Below are 15,528 nucleotides of genomic sequence, written 5' to 3'. Positions count from 1 at the left end.
GTTTCGTTTCATCCAGAACAAGTTTGTCAATTTCTCTTAATTTCATGTACATTCTGAAGGAATAAAATATTGTTGTAGGTAAATCTTGAACAGCTACAGTATGATAATCATTTGCGATCTGGGCATGGGGAAGGGTGAAGGTTTGAAAGTTGCTCGACGGCAAAGAGGGCCTCCTGGAAGTCCAGAACAAACTGCTCTTGAAGCAAAGCAGGTGGAGAATCCCAGCCTTTGCCATCCAGGGTACTGGAGGCAGAATGACCACCAACAGTGGTTACCTATGGGATTTTTTTTTTTTCATTATTTTGAACCCAACTAACCACAAGAGAGATTGGTGTTTTCTTTGCAAATTGGACAAAGAACCACCAAACACCAAAAGGAAAGTGAAAACTCCATGGCTTGGGATGCCTTTTGTCAAGTAAACCCACATTTTCAACTAATGTGTCATCCAAGAGGTGACTCCTACCTCTGTTCAGTGTATTATGTACACAAGACAAATAACAAGACACGACCTGTCACAAATGCTAGAATGAAACCTGCCAATACACACATCACCAGTAATTGCCTTTGCAGATTATTGCTCCAGTTCCACTTTCTCCCACAGATACTCCAGCTCTGTGCTTCTGAGGCAAAGCCAGAGGCCAGTTCAGAGCTTGGTGAAACAAGAAACCTCAAGAAAGGCTTGCAGGAACCAAGAGAACACTGGTATCAATGCAGTCCGATTGCATCGCAGAGCCGCTGTGTTCTGGGATCTGTGGGAGTCATTTCCCATTGATACTGAAATTTGCTTTGTAATCTGGTTCTTTCAGAGAACTGCTTTCCCATCTATAACACACAGGCATCAGCTGAATATTCAACTGCCACGTTTGAAGTTTACTACATAAGTCACTTTTAACAATCTGGTATCTGGAAACTTCTTCAGAGTTCTTGGGAGAATAACAATTTCGAAAAAGATGGGCAAGACAGCATAAAAGCACACCATTTGCAGTGCCCTTAATTACACGTTCACTTGACATGTATCCTTTCCATTTTTAATCAATTAAGGGAAAGAGGTTTACTGTCTGGCTCTCATGCACCGTTAATCAAACCAAGCACAAGAATGAGGATGCTTTACATACACAATGTCATGCATGGTCACACGATTCTAGTGACCCAAGGTAGGGAAGTCTCCTTGTTATGATAGCAGAAAAAAAAATTATCCTGTGTCCTGGCACTGGTTAGCCTCCAAAGGATTCATGCTCCAGTGTCCTCTCACAAGATCTCAGACCTGTACATTAACACTAAGAATCAGTAGGTTAAACAGGAATATAAACACCCCAAATCCTCAAAAGATGCTGATAATCTTTCAACATATGCAAATAGGGCTCCAATTCATTTGGTGGAGAATTAATGCCCTTCTCAAGCAAGAAGAGATTCAGATATTCAGTGAATACACTGCTCTGCTGAGCTTTCAGTCATTCCTACTTTTAAAAAAGCTAGTAAGGCCGGGCGCAGTGGCTCACGCCTGTAATCCCAGCACTTTGGGAGGCTGAGGCGGGTGGATCAGAAGGTCAGGAGATCGAGATCATCCTGGTTAACACGGTGAAACCCCGTCTCTACTAAAAATACAAAAAATTAGCCGGGCACAGTGGCGGGCACCTGTGGTCCCAGCTACTCGGGAGGCTGAGGCAGGAGAATGGTGTGGGCCTGGGAGGCAGAGCTTGCAGTGAGCCGAGATCGCGCCACTGTACTCCAGCCTGGGCGACAGAGCGAGACTCCGTCTCAAAAAAAAAAAAAAAAAAAAAAAAAAAGCTAGTAAGACTTTTTTTTTTTTTTACATCAGTTGCTATCTTTTCAGAACTGAAGTGACAAACATCAAGTTTTCTTAGTTCTGAAATGAAAAAAAAAAGTTTAGAGCGGATATTTAAGCAAAGTAAAAGCAAAAATGGTCAAGGTTGACTTTGCTTATGCTGCATATTGGGGCACCTGCTTACTTGAAGTGAACTCTTTTGAGGCCAGAAAATGGCTTATCCTCACCCAGGCACTGACATCTCCAATGACCGTATCTTCAGGATGACTCAAATAAGCAGAAACAGACCAGTCAAAGTTTAATTGAATTTTATTTTCCACTTCTAGTATTTTTCAAATTATACAACATGCAGTCTGCCAGAGTACCCATACATCTTCATTTTAGAACCTAGAAGATTACCAAAATTTTCCGCGGGCCAAAGGAGGGTGACTTCCAGATCTTTTGTTACATGGACTATAGTACAGCATCATTATTGATATAAACCACCATTCTCCCCTCAAACCCCCCAGACAAGTTTGTCCACAATTTTTTAAATGTGAAAGCTACTGTACAGATACATAAAGCCCAGAGAACACACATCTGCAGTACACAGGACGCACTTTACAAACTAGACATGGATAATTCTACAGAATGCCCTATTCCCCTTATATCTGCACACAATGAACAGTATTTAAAATTGATACACAATTTTTAAATAAGTAAGCAGACTTCATGGAGCGGCGCTTCCTTTGGCAGTTATCCAGCCATTATTCAATGCTTGGTTTAAAAAGTCTAAATTGTTAGTGTTAAATGAAGCAATTTTAGATTACGATGGTTTCTTTAGCTTGCTCAAGATTCTGGACTAGACAATGAAGTGAAATCTTCCCTCCACCCTCGGCCTTTCCCAATATGTCATATAGCTAGAGTCCAAATGTCTCCTGCCCTGCTTTAAAAAATGCACTTCAAAAGAGGGGATTGTTAAGAACTTTTATTTGCTTTCAGTTATTTCTATAGGAACTAGAGCTTCTTTATGTAAACTTTAGGGCTTTAAAAAAGTCACTAGATGCTACATTCTAGGCAAACCTTTTTATTTCTTCATTTATCCCAGTGTATCTATAAATTCTGATTTCTTAATCACATGGTTCTATTTCCTTTAAAAGTCTTAATGTGAAACTGTTATTTTTCTATCTACTACCTGCTGTTTAACAAAAGTGAAGTGTGCAGCATTTGAAGAGATGATATGTTTGCACAGAATTCTCTAGTAATTGACAAAAACACATTTGGCATTATGTATTTTAGTTTCCAACCATAAATCTTGATATCTCAAACAACATTCTCCTAATTTACCAATCCACCATCCTGCAGATAAAGATTATTCGTATAAACCATCTGGCTGTTCTCTTAGAGCATCAAAGAGTAAACTTTGAAGAAGTAGCATGAAATATAAAATTATTCATAGAGGAGAAAAAGACACAATACACACTTGTCAAAAGCTGCATATAACCAAAATCATAATCACGAGCTTAGTTGTTCAGAAGTGTGGTTTTTACACTTAAAGTACAGGGAGCAATAGTCTAAAAACCTGAAAATTGCACATACGTGGCTTTTTTAGAAAGTGGCCTACAGAGAACATGGTCCTGATATAATAACTGGCTTACTATACATAACAATATTTAAGGATCCATTTGAATAATCCATTCCAATAATTTGCCTTCCTTTTAGTCACAGTATAGGAAAATTAGATTAGAAGTCCTATAAAGATTGAAGCTAGGTGAACTGACTGGCTGATCAGCAACTAGCAGAATTATCTTTAAGAGACATCAAAGCCAACTTTCTCTGTGAATAAAAGTAAAGCGAATGTTGTCAGTCCCTTGTAGAGATCAAGCAAAATGGAACTACAAGTGAATGTTTCCCTTTGAAACATGAAAGTGCCAAGCAATTCTTTAGAACTAGAAAGGGGGTACCCAGGGAAAAATCACTCTGGAGAGAATCTAAAACAATCTATTTTATGATGGATATTAACAAGAGCCAAACACCATTACTGACCTTTGTTCAATTTCCAAACAAAAAGTAATGGAGAGTAGTTGTAATGACAATTAATAATTGGCAATTATCCCAAACACCAATGTTTTAGCTGCCCAAATCAGAAGCAAACATATTAACAAGGTTATGTGGCATATGTTATTACCTGATAAACTTTGCAAAACCTGCCCCACAAGGACCCTTTTATCAGACTGCAAATAATGATGGAGCAGGTATATTGGGCTGGCACTGATAACAAAATTAAAGAATGAAAAAAATTTAAACAAATGCAAAATTGCCATCTTCACGAAATAAATACTTCAATAGTTTGTCCTCCTCCCTCTCCTTATTCCCCCCCAAAAACAAAACATACATAAACAAAGTGCAACATTTAACAAATAAATTAAGTCAAAGCAGGTTTGCTTTGCTCGGGAAATTTTATACAAGAAATGTTTGGATGTCAATGCACAGTTCTTAGCGCTCTACACACACACACACACACACACACACACACACACACACACAGTTGAACTACCTTCGACTCACACAGTCATGAGAAAAGCCCGAAATCTCCCCTAGCATATATTTCATTACAGTGGTGAAAGCTTCAGGGCACAGTGCCAGCTCCTCATCTTGGGCACACAACACGATAGGATAGGAGCTTTCACCGAGATTGGTTTGGTTGTCATTGACTTACCCCCAAATTTGTCAAAACAAATAGCAGCACACAAGGCCAATTTAACTGAATCTTTGTCAGTTTCCCTGAAAACTTTACTACTCGGAAATTGATCTTCTTAATAAGTACAACTGGAAGCAAGGGTTGATTCAGCTTTAGATTCATGTATTTGGATAGAGCAATAACTAGATGTAAAATATCCATCTACATGGATTTTTTCTAATTGTGCCTAAGAAGATGAAACCTATTTGGTGCCAAAGAACTCATATAAACAGTCGGCAATGATGGGTTGAAATAATAACTTATTCATGGCAACTTATTCATATACAAGCACAAAGAACAAAATTGTGTCAAGTACTTTCTCCCCAAGGCTTCCTTTTTCAACTGCTGGAATGATGCTGGATTTCTTCAGCAATACCCACTCAAGCTGAAAATGGTTAGAGAAAGCAGCCGTTCCCAATGCCAGCTCCAGAACGATCAGGGAGGAAGAAGTGAGGAGAGGGGCAGCCACATTTCCACTTAAAACTTTGCAGCATTTTCAGCACTTCTGAAAGAATGACGTTCAAACCGGCCAGCCGAGACTAGTTGCTGCAGGTTGAAAAGCAAGCAGCTCGGAGGTGAATTTTATGACTTTTTGCATTGACACAGATGTATCTGAATGAACAATTTCTACACTGCTACTGTCAGATTGTTTTTCTGCCCCAAAGAAATTTGCTTTGCATTTTAACAGGTGCCATTACTAAAAGGTATATTTTACAGATCCAAAGATGTGACCAGGATATTCAAAATGTGTCTTCGGGGTAATTTGTTTCGGAAAAGTGTTCAGAATGAAAACTTTGAACCCTAGAGCAGCACTTTTTGTTCCCTAAAAATATAAAATAATGTGTTTATTTTACAGGAAACCAGACAGTTGAGGCAGAGCATGGTCTCCCACCTCCACGGTACTTGGTTGTTCCCCTCCAGGGAATGGCACATTAGGGCGTACAGATGGGACAGTGCACTGCCCAGAGGAGGCTCCAGGAACCACCCAGAAACCACCCAACACCCCGGAGGCCGAGTCAGCGGCAATGGTTCTGAGTAGTAAGTGGATCTTCTGCAACCATCTCCTTCAGATTTCTCAAAAAGAGAAAAGTCCGAGCACACATCTGTACACACAGAAACTCTACACAGCTCAAAAGACCTGAAACTGGTATACTGCAGATGGCTGGAGTAAGCAAGTATAAAAAAAAAAAAATGGAAACTGTAGGGGGGAAAAAAATAAAGGAATTGGTGATTAATGTAGTCCTTGACATGCTATGTGGAGTCATATCTGTTGAAAGAGAACCAAAGAGAAAACATAGGAATTAGAGAACACAGTAGAAATTTACTTCTCAAAAAAGTTTTGTTTAATTCTAGATGTTTAGACCAGAGCTGTCAGATACAAATATAACATAAGTCACATATTTTCTGTTTGTTTGTTTGTGAGACGGAGTTTCACTCTTGTCACCCAGGCTGGAGTGCGGTGGCGCAATATTGGCTCACTGCAACCTCTGCCTCTCGGGTTCAAGTGATTCTTCTGCCTTAGCCTCCCAAGTAGCTGGGATTACAGGGGTGTGCCACCGTGCCTGGCCAAGCCACATATTTAATTTTAAATTTTCTAGTGGCTACATTAAAAAGTGAAAAGACATAGGTAAGATTAATTGTAATATATTTTATATAGCCTAATATATTCAAAATAGTATCATTTCAACATGTAATTGGTAATACATATTGAGATCGTTTACATTACAATATTACTACTGAGATTTTTTTTTTCCACACAATAGTGTTTGCAATCTGGTGTATATTTTACACTTTCAGCCCATCTCAATTTGGACTTAGCCACATTTTGAGAGCTCAAAAGACATGTGGATAGCAGCACATAACAGCACAACCTCCTATTTCCTGATTTTGCTTTAAGTATTTAGTCCTGACAGTCTCAACGTTCTCTTCCATAAATTAGTATCTGTTGAGGCTATGGATATTCAAAGTAACATAATGTATTTTCTCATTCCTAAGGGGGAATTAAAACATTTCTCATTTGCCTGCACTTAGGATAGCAAGCAGGTGCAACAGGGCCCTAACCCAGGCTCTCTGTAGAAAGAGGTTCCCAGTTCCCAAAGATATGCTTCGTCTCCATCGGATAATAAGATTCTCCAAAAGACCACCCCCTTCCATTTTATTCCACTTCCCACCAGAGGTTCGGCTGGTGCTGGGCACATCTCCAGGATGAACGTCTAGACCAGCCTGAGTGGCCTCTGTCAGCCTGTACCCAACACCAGTAAGCTCAACTTTCAGAAGACACTGAAAGGCTCTGCTTCCTGTCACCAGCTGGAGGCCCTAGCTCTGAGACCCTGCTATGGGTTTTGTGCAGAGCTTATGGTACTCTAGGGGATGGGGACAGGGATGACAAAAGAGGGAGGTAGAGCCTTATCCTTGAGAAAAACATGGAATTACCTGGTACTGGAAATACAACTGCCACTAAGAAAAGCCCAAATTCTCTTTTGATTAAAAAAAAAAAGAAAGAAAAAGCCCTCCGTAACCTGACACATGCTTTCTGTTTTGCCTCTAGAAGGCTTATATCAACATTTGGTACCCAACTGTGGTAATATCTCAGATTCCCGCTACCATGCTCTTTTTTTTTTCTTCACTCTCCTGATTTATATGTTATAATATTGTAAACAACCTCACATATTTTGTATAAACCAACAGGATGTAAGTTACATATAAATAGAAAAATTCTCTGTCTAGAAAGGGGTTATAAAAGTAGAAAAAAAGCAAAGCGAGAAAAAGGGAGACGAAATACAGAACAGAAACTGAGTAGAAAAAAAAAAACCACACACATTCTTTTTAAAAATACCACCTCTTGGTCAAGTGCAGTGGCTCATGCCTATAATCCCAGCACTTTGGTTTGGGAGGCCACAGCACGTGGATCACTTGAAGTCAGGAGTTCAAAACCAGCCCAGCCAACACGGTGAAACCCCAACTCTACTAAAAATACAAAACTTAGTGCGGCATGGTGGCATGTACATGTAGTCCCAGCTACTTGGGAGGCTGAGGCAGGAGAATCATTTGAACCTCAGAGGCAGAGGTTGCAGTGAGCCGAGATCATGCCACTGCACTCCAGTCTGGGCAACAGAGTGAGACTCAGTCTCAAAAAAATGAAAACAAAAACAAAAACAAAACCACCTCTTCACTGACAAGAAAAAATATTCAGAGAACTCATTTGGTATAATCTCCCACAACGGCAAAGCTACAAAACTAAGAAGGGCTTAAACAACCCTAGAGGGTGATATTCCTGTCATTTTTAGAAGTCACAGAGAGTAAGATGTCTTTGGGAAGAACATGGCCTTTCTGGTGAAATTTTGGGCTTATTGTCAGTATTAGAAGTGAAAAACCTAAAAGCACGGTCATAGTTGTTATTTAAAATCCATTTTGAGCTGAAAACCAATAGGAGTGCTGCCTGAATGCCACCACTGAAATTGCCATTTCACTTTCTCCCAGGTCGTTTCTCCATGCACGCCATCGCCCTGGTCAGATGAGATCCCCTTGCTCGGATGAGATGGCTGTCCTGCGTGCCTGGAGGCAGGGAGGTGCCGGCACATACCTTGGATTGTGGGATTATGACCTGACGCAATGTTTGCAGCCAAACTGTGTTGACACAGCAAGCACTAGACACAAATGCAATGGGGCGGCCTCAGTAACTCCAGCAGACCATGAAGTGACATGATTTCCCCCTGGAAGGCCCTTCAGTCAAAACCCTCGATCCCCGCTGGGCAAGATTCAGCAGGTTTTGGTTGATAGTTTGGAAGAAATGCGGGGCCACAAAGGAGGCCCTACCTGCTTAGTTTAGTCACCTCAAGGAGCGTGAGGGAGGAGAACTGAGATTGTGACAGGTTGCTGAAGGGAAAAGCACAGGAACTCTGCCAATAAAGGGTCCTTTCTTTACTAGGATGCAGCGTTCCTCTTCATCCCCAGTTAAGGATCTCTACAGGCCTGTCTGCTGAGAAGTCTTTCCAGCAGGCCCAAGAAACAAGGATTCCAGTAGGATGCTCCCATCCATCCTTCCCACTATCGGGATCTTCATCTCCTTAGATAAATTCATGGGAGAAAATAGATATAAATTTCAAAGGTAAATGAGATACAGCATTTCTGACTGTTCTAATCCCAGAGAGACTGGGGAATCTGGAGAATCTTTAAAACCCAGTCCTGTTGACTCTCTTCCAAGTAGCCAGTCACTCACTTAGAGGCAGGGGACTGGACCAACTGACCTGCTCTAGGACTGCCAAACTGGCGCTCTGCCAAACTGGAGATGGTAATTCAAAGGGGCAACGTGTGACCAGATTTAGGAGGAAATAAAATCACCTTTCTTTAGAAGGGGTGGGGAAGGCTAATGAAGGAAGTTAATTACAAAAGGGTTTTGCAAGAAGTATTTAGAGACCGTTTTCACCCCCAACTTGGGCTTTTGCAATTGCTTGCAGTGGATTTAAGCTTAATCCAAACAGTACATAATTTTAGTTTTTCTTTTGCCTTTTTATAATTAAATCCCCACATTATAAGAATTACCAATTTTACTCTACTTATCACTGCTGAATAGAAGTGGATTTATCTCATTGGAGCATTGGTACAATCTGCTATGGAGGAATAATTTTAGTTGCTCTGAATTTATGACTCTGAGAACCATGAAGCTGAGGAGTATCGAAGTGTTGGAGCCTCCTGTGCGGTAGATGGAATCAGGAATTCTTGCCTCCAGATGCTCCACAATTCCTTCCTTTTGGGTTGAGAATGCTAGTTTCAAAGTCCTCTGCCTCAGCAGCATCCACCTACAGTTATTTCTGTCCTCTCTCTCTGCAGTCCCACCTCATCTGGCCTTTTCAGGTCTGTCCCCATGACCACTTTAACATTAGCTAACATGCACAGGGGCCTAATTTTTGCCAGGTACTCTCCTAAGAAGTTTTTCTCTCTTCTTTCACATTCTCTCATTCAATCCCAGACAAGCCTGTGATATGGGCACTATGATCCCAACTTCCCCATTCCACAGTTTTCTTAGCTGTCCAATGGCCAAGAATCTTGTCTGGTGTGACAAGGGGGGATTCGCTTTATACACTTCAACCAAAACAGCACACTGTAACAGACAGAATGCAAAAACAGCTGGGGGGAATCCAGCTGCCATCTATGAGATAGCCAGGTGTCAAAGAGATTTGCAAAATGTAAAACAATGCCATTGGGCTATTTTTTGTTTTGAAAACAGTTATTTTCATTACAAATCACATTTCCATGGTAACATGTATGGGCTTATTACTATTTTTTAAATGAATCTGACAGTATTCTAATTTTTTTGCTTTAATTTCCAGTATGATACATATCAATATATATAAATTCATTGATCCTTTTTTGTTGGTTCTTTTTTTGAGAAAGATTGTCATTCTGTCACCCAGACTGGAGTGCAGTGGCACAAACATGGCTCATCACAGCCCCAAATTACTGGGCTCAATCAATCTCCCACCTCAGCCTCCAAAGCAGTTGGGACTACAGGCGTATGCCACCATACCTAGCTAATTTTTATTTTATTTTATTTTATTTTATTTTATTTTATTTTATTTATTTTTTGTAGAGACAGAGTCTCACCAAGGCTGGTTTCAAACTCCTGGCCTCAAGTGATCCTCCTGCCTTGGCCTCCCAAAGTGCTGGAATTGTAGGCATGAGCCACATACCCAGTCCATTGATCCTTTTTAAGAAGAGTAAAGGTCCTAAGGCCAAGAACTTTGAGAACTGTTGCAGGGAAGATCATTGCTCTTAGCCCAGGATCTACCACTCGTAGGTGTGGGATCTTGACAGCGCATCCCGCCTCTTTGGGATGTAGCATGAGGAGACGGGATCAGGTGATGAGGACAACACAGATGAGCACCACAGAGTGCTCATTCAGTGCCAGGCACTAGGCTAATCTTCATGTATTTGTTTTATTTGTTTATTCTTTTTGAGGCAGGATCTCGCTCTGTCACCCAGGCTAGAGTGTGGTGGCATGATCACAGCTCACTGCAGCCTCGAACTCTCCAGCTGAAATGATCCTCCCAGCTCAGCCTTCCAAGTCGCTGGAGCTACAGGCATGCACCACCACACCTGGCTAATGTTTTTATTTTTAGTAGAGACAAGGTCTCGCTAAGTTGCCCAGGCTGGTCTCAAACTCCTGAGCTCAAGCCATCCTCCAGCCTCAGCCTCTCAGAGTGCTGGGAGTACAGAAGTGAAAGAATTGAGACACACCACGACACACAAAAAACAGGCATCCCAAACTCTACAAGAAGCAACGCACTCCGGGGTTGCATTGCACTTAGCTCTTTATTTTCAGAAAAAGCCCTTCTTTCATTAAATTATGTGAAGTGGGTTTTGTGGTTCGGATTTTTTATTTGTGGTTTTATTTCAATTTAATTTCCAAATTTGTTTTTGTTTATAATATGCAAATACTTAAGTATTATAATATAATAATTTAAATCAACTCTGGGGATCTGTGAGAATTGTATTCCTTTTAAAGTACTCTATTTACTACTCAAGTTTGAGATAAAATGGTCTAAATATACGACAACCAAGAAAAAAGACCATTCTGCCTTCAGTCTTTCAGAAAACATCTGAGGGTTCAGCAATGCCCCACTGGCGCCATCTGGTGGAGACATTTGAACAAGTCCCCTGGCTTGCCAAAGCAGGGCCTGGAAAGGAAGTGGATCTCCAGGGCCCTCAGAACCAGGGAGCTGGGCAGACGTTTAATCAGGTGTCTGCATTAAGTATGGGGCTGCAAAGAAGGACTCAGCACTGCCTGAGAGGTCGATTTTACACCATCTCTGGTCTCAAGAGCGAGACCCTGCTTCCTCCCTCTTTCTCACTAATCATCTGGCTTCTTGCCTGCACGAGAAAACAAGTTCTAACTAAGGTGAGCTGGATCTTGCCTCCCAGTGCACCCCATCTACCACCCACCCGCATCTGTGCTTCCTCCTCTGCCCGGCTCGGCTATACCATCACCATCGCACACAGCTATGCTGTAATATCTCCCATCTCATGACAGAAAAGCAACACAGCCCCACCTTAACTCCACGTCGCTCCATTTCTCTGATCTCCTTCAAATAAAACCCCCAAAGTGGGTTCAGCTGCTGGCTCTCCTTCCTCATCTGCTCTCTCTAGTCCATGCTAAGGTCACCGCCATCTGGCCTTCTTCAACCACCCAGTCTCTGTTGTCCTCTTACTCAAGCTCGGAGCTGACCACCTTCCTTCTAGGGTCAAGGTCTTCACTTGACCTCTGTGCCCCCACATGCTCCTCAGGCCCCTCGGCTGGTGCCACCTCCTTTCTCTGACCTTCCCATTTGCCAGTGCCTGGGCCTGGTCCAACTCACCCCTCAGCTCTCCTCTCTGCTGGGCCCACCTTTTCTCTAGGTTGCCTCCTTCAGACCCGTGGCCATAAACACAATCTACAGGTCACAAGTCTCCAGCCCTGGCCTCGCCCCAGCCTCTCTGCTATGCTCCAGACCCACAGATCCAGCCACCTGTTCCACACACCCACTTGGGTGGTGGGCTCAGCTGGATGTCTGAGAGGCAGCGCATAAGAAACATGATGGAAACCAAGCTTTCCCACAAAACCTGCTCATCCCCCGATTTCCCCTGGCATGGTTAAAAAGGGACCAATGTCTCCTAATTGCTGGGGCCCACAAAAATCTAGGAACTACCTTGATTCCCTTCCTTCCTCGTCCTCTTGCTCTCAACGCTCATCAGTAAGCCTGACAGCTGAATCAGCTCTAAGCAGGCACTGACTCGAGCCACTTCTCCCCTGCTGCCACCACCTGGGTCTGGTACCGGACCCCTCCCCATGGCCACCTAGGGTACCCCCTAGACAACCCCCAGTGCTTACTGTCGCCCCATTCCTACCCCTTCTCCAGGGTCCAGCCCAGAGTGGCCTGTCTAATCATGAACCAGCTCCCACTGCTCCCATGCCCACAGCCCTGGTGACCCCTCGCACTAGGTCACAATCTAACTTGCCCCCAGTCTCAACACCTTCATTTACTTGGGCCCAACTCCCTCCCCATCCACTCTAATGAAGATGGGTTCTCCCAGATCAGGAGCTACCACCTTATCAGCCTTGTACCACCTTATCAGTCTTGTACCGCCTTATCAGCCTTGCTAACGTTCCTCGTTCCTCGAATAACCCTCATTCATTCCTACCTTTGAGTGATCATCAAACCACTCTCTCCCAGGTTGCTGTGTGCCTGGCATTTTTCATCACTCAGTCTCAACTTAAATGTCACCCCCTCTTCTAAAACAGTGTTCCTATTCCATTAGCCTGTTTCTGTTTTCTTCTAGCACTTACCACTACTTGAAGTTACCTTGTTTATTTTCTGTCCATCTTCCCCTAACAAGCATATCACTGCACAAGAAGAGAGCCTTCTTGTCTCATTCACTGTGAAACCAAGTCCAGAGCTAGGCTCTCGATGCCTGAACCCCCTTGGCTGGTGAGAAAAACTGAAGCTGACAGAAATCAAGCAACCTGCCCGATGTCACATGGTTGCACTCCACTGCCCCATAGGTAGCTCTAGCGTTTGAAAAAGATCATCTCCTCCTGTGGCAGCCCCCTGTGGATCTGAACCAGATAAGATCAAAGCCAGCATTATCCTGGGTTCTTTTGATTTTTGTACATTGGCATCTTCGTTGGCTTTGAAACCTTGAGGATAAACCAAAATACTCATTATGGCTATAATTCTTGAACCCTGAAATGAAGCAGAAGGAAATTCCAAAGATATCCAGCTGTAAGAATATGTGCTCTGACTCCACAGGAGGGCTGGGAAGACACAATTGAGATAATTTCTACCCAGGGAAGAGACACTTCAGAATGAAAATCCCAAAGGTCAGGAAAGACTGTCTCAAAAAGGCTTTGCTCTCATCTAAGCAATGAATTCCATATTTCCAATTATTTTTCAAAAAATGATTTAGCATTTCTTTACTTTTCATTTGCAATTCCTGAATCTGTTGATTACTACCCCTTTTTAATCTCCACTGACAAATGCCCAGTCATTTCTTAAAAATAGTCATAGCTTGTAGATAAGTAAATTTTATATATACACACACACACACACACACACACAAATAAGATAGGCTCTCACTCTGTCACCTAGGCTGGAGTGCAGTGGCATGATCTTGGCTCACTGCAACCTCCACCTCCTGGGTTCGAGCGATTCTCCACTTCAATCTCCCAGATAGCTAGGGTTACAGGTGTGCATGTACACGCCAAGCTAATTTTTCTATTTTTAGTAGGGAAGGGGTTTCACCATGTTGGCCAGACTGGTCTTGAACTCCTGACCTCAAGTGATCTGCCCACCTCAGCTTCCCAAAGTGCTGGAATTACAGGCATGATCCACCATGCCCAGCCAATATTATCTTTAAAAGCCCTTATATCAGCTCATAGCAACAACTAGGATACTCAGTTAGAAATAAGCCTTCCCTACCCAGTGGCTAGGATTTACTGCTATAGAGGAACTAAAAACCATTTAGTAACAACTATATGAATTAAAGGACACTATAAACCAACATGTATCAACTACGATGTTCTGCAGTGCTCATCTATACTAGCAACTAACATTTTTATTGAGCAATTGTTATGTGCTTAGAAGCATGACCTCATTTAAGCCTTCTGTCAATGCCAATGACCAAAATAAAAGATTTTCCCCATTTCATAGACGAGGAGACAGATTCTGAGGTTAAGTAACTTGAAGGAAGTAGAAGACCTGACACCTGAACCCAGGTCCCTTGTCCAGTGCCAGTCCCCTCAGCTACACTGCCATCCTGAGAGCTGTAAGAGGGGGCCTGTTTATTTTGTGACCTGATGAAAGAAGCACCTAGTTACAGAAGCTATGTGGAGAAGGTGTGTTAAGGAGGCTCTGAATTCAGATAAATCCATCAAAACCACTTTTAAAACTTTGAGTAAAGAAACAAATTGCCAGCTGGGTGCAGTGGCTCACGCCTGGAATCCCAGCACTTTGGGAAGCTGAGGTGCGGGGAGTCACTTGAGGTCAGGAGTTCAAGACCAGCCTGGCCAACATGGTGAAACCCTGTCTCTACTAAAAATACAAAAACTAGCCGGGCGTGGTAGCACATGCCTGTAATCCCAGCTACTCGGGAGGCTAAGGCAGAAGAAGCATTTGAACCCAGGAGGCAGAAGTTGCAATGAGCCGAGATCATGCCATTGCACTCCAGCCTGGGCGACAAGAGCAAAACTCCATCTCAAAAAGATGATGATGGGTTGATGGGTGCAGCAAACCATCATGGCACGTGTATACCTATGTGACAAACCTGGACATTCAGCACATGTATCCCAGAACTTAAGTAAAATTAAAAAAAAAAAAAGCCATAATGGGTTCTGTCACTCCAACAGTCTTGAAAGTCTCCCCAGACCTACTGATTTTCACTCTTCTGTATGAGAAGAGGCTACACTGGTGATGAATGGCCAGCATTTGATTGTTTGGAGCCTACATAAAATATGGGACTGGCAGACCTTTGTTGGAACCCATGAAGAAGGTGACTGTCCCACTGCATAATCTCTGGGCCCCAGAATCCCTGGACCAGTGTATTTAGTAAGGTCTTGCTGGGAAACACACATACACATGTCTCTGTGCTTTCATCAAATGAGGTGATGCCTGTAGTGCATCTAGGCCAGTGCTGCGGCATATTAGGTGGTCCATAAGGCACAGTGTGTCAGCTGCCCACCCCAACATCCACTCTCCCTGTCCTTGCTCAAAGAGCATTACCTTTCTTTGGGGCAGTGATGTGCCCAGCTAAAAGACTACCTTTTCCAGCTAGATGTGGCCACATGGCCCAGTGCTGCCCAGGGAAAGGGAGGCATCAGCATTGCATGGGGCTTCAGGAAGGCTACTTAAAGGAGATTCATTTAGGATGGCTGTTTTTGCCTCGTCTCTGCTTCCTCTCTGGTTGCTAAACTTGGAATGTAGGCATGATGGCTGAAACTGAAGTCATTTGGTGACCTTGAGCTGGCCTTGAGTTCGGGAGGCAGGCACTT

The 15,528-nt window shown here is 42.9% G+C and overlaps 1 protein-coding gene across 1 annotated transcript in view; it reads right to left on the bottom strand.

Moving 5' to 3' along the window:
- Positions 1–2,077: 2,077 nt before the first annotated feature.
- KIF5C (kinesin family member 5C) overlaps positions 2,078–15,528 on the bottom strand; it is a 152,296-nt gene continuing 138,845 nt past the window's right edge. The window contains exon 26 of the mRNA XM_045367028.2: positions 2,078–5,772. The gene's annotated coding sequence lies outside the window, so the exon portion shown is untranslated. The remainder of the gene's footprint in view (positions 5,773–15,528) is intronic.

Source organism: Macaca fascicularis, chromosome 12 (assembly GCF_037993035.2).
Source record: "Macaca fascicularis isolate 582-1 chromosome 12, T2T-MFA8v1.1".
NCBI classification, from domain to species: domain Eukaryota; kingdom Metazoa; phylum Chordata; class Mammalia; order Primates; family Cercopithecidae; genus Macaca; species Macaca fascicularis.
Note: the sequence above shows the minus strand (reverse complement) of the source record. Positions and strands in the feature narration are given on the sequence as shown.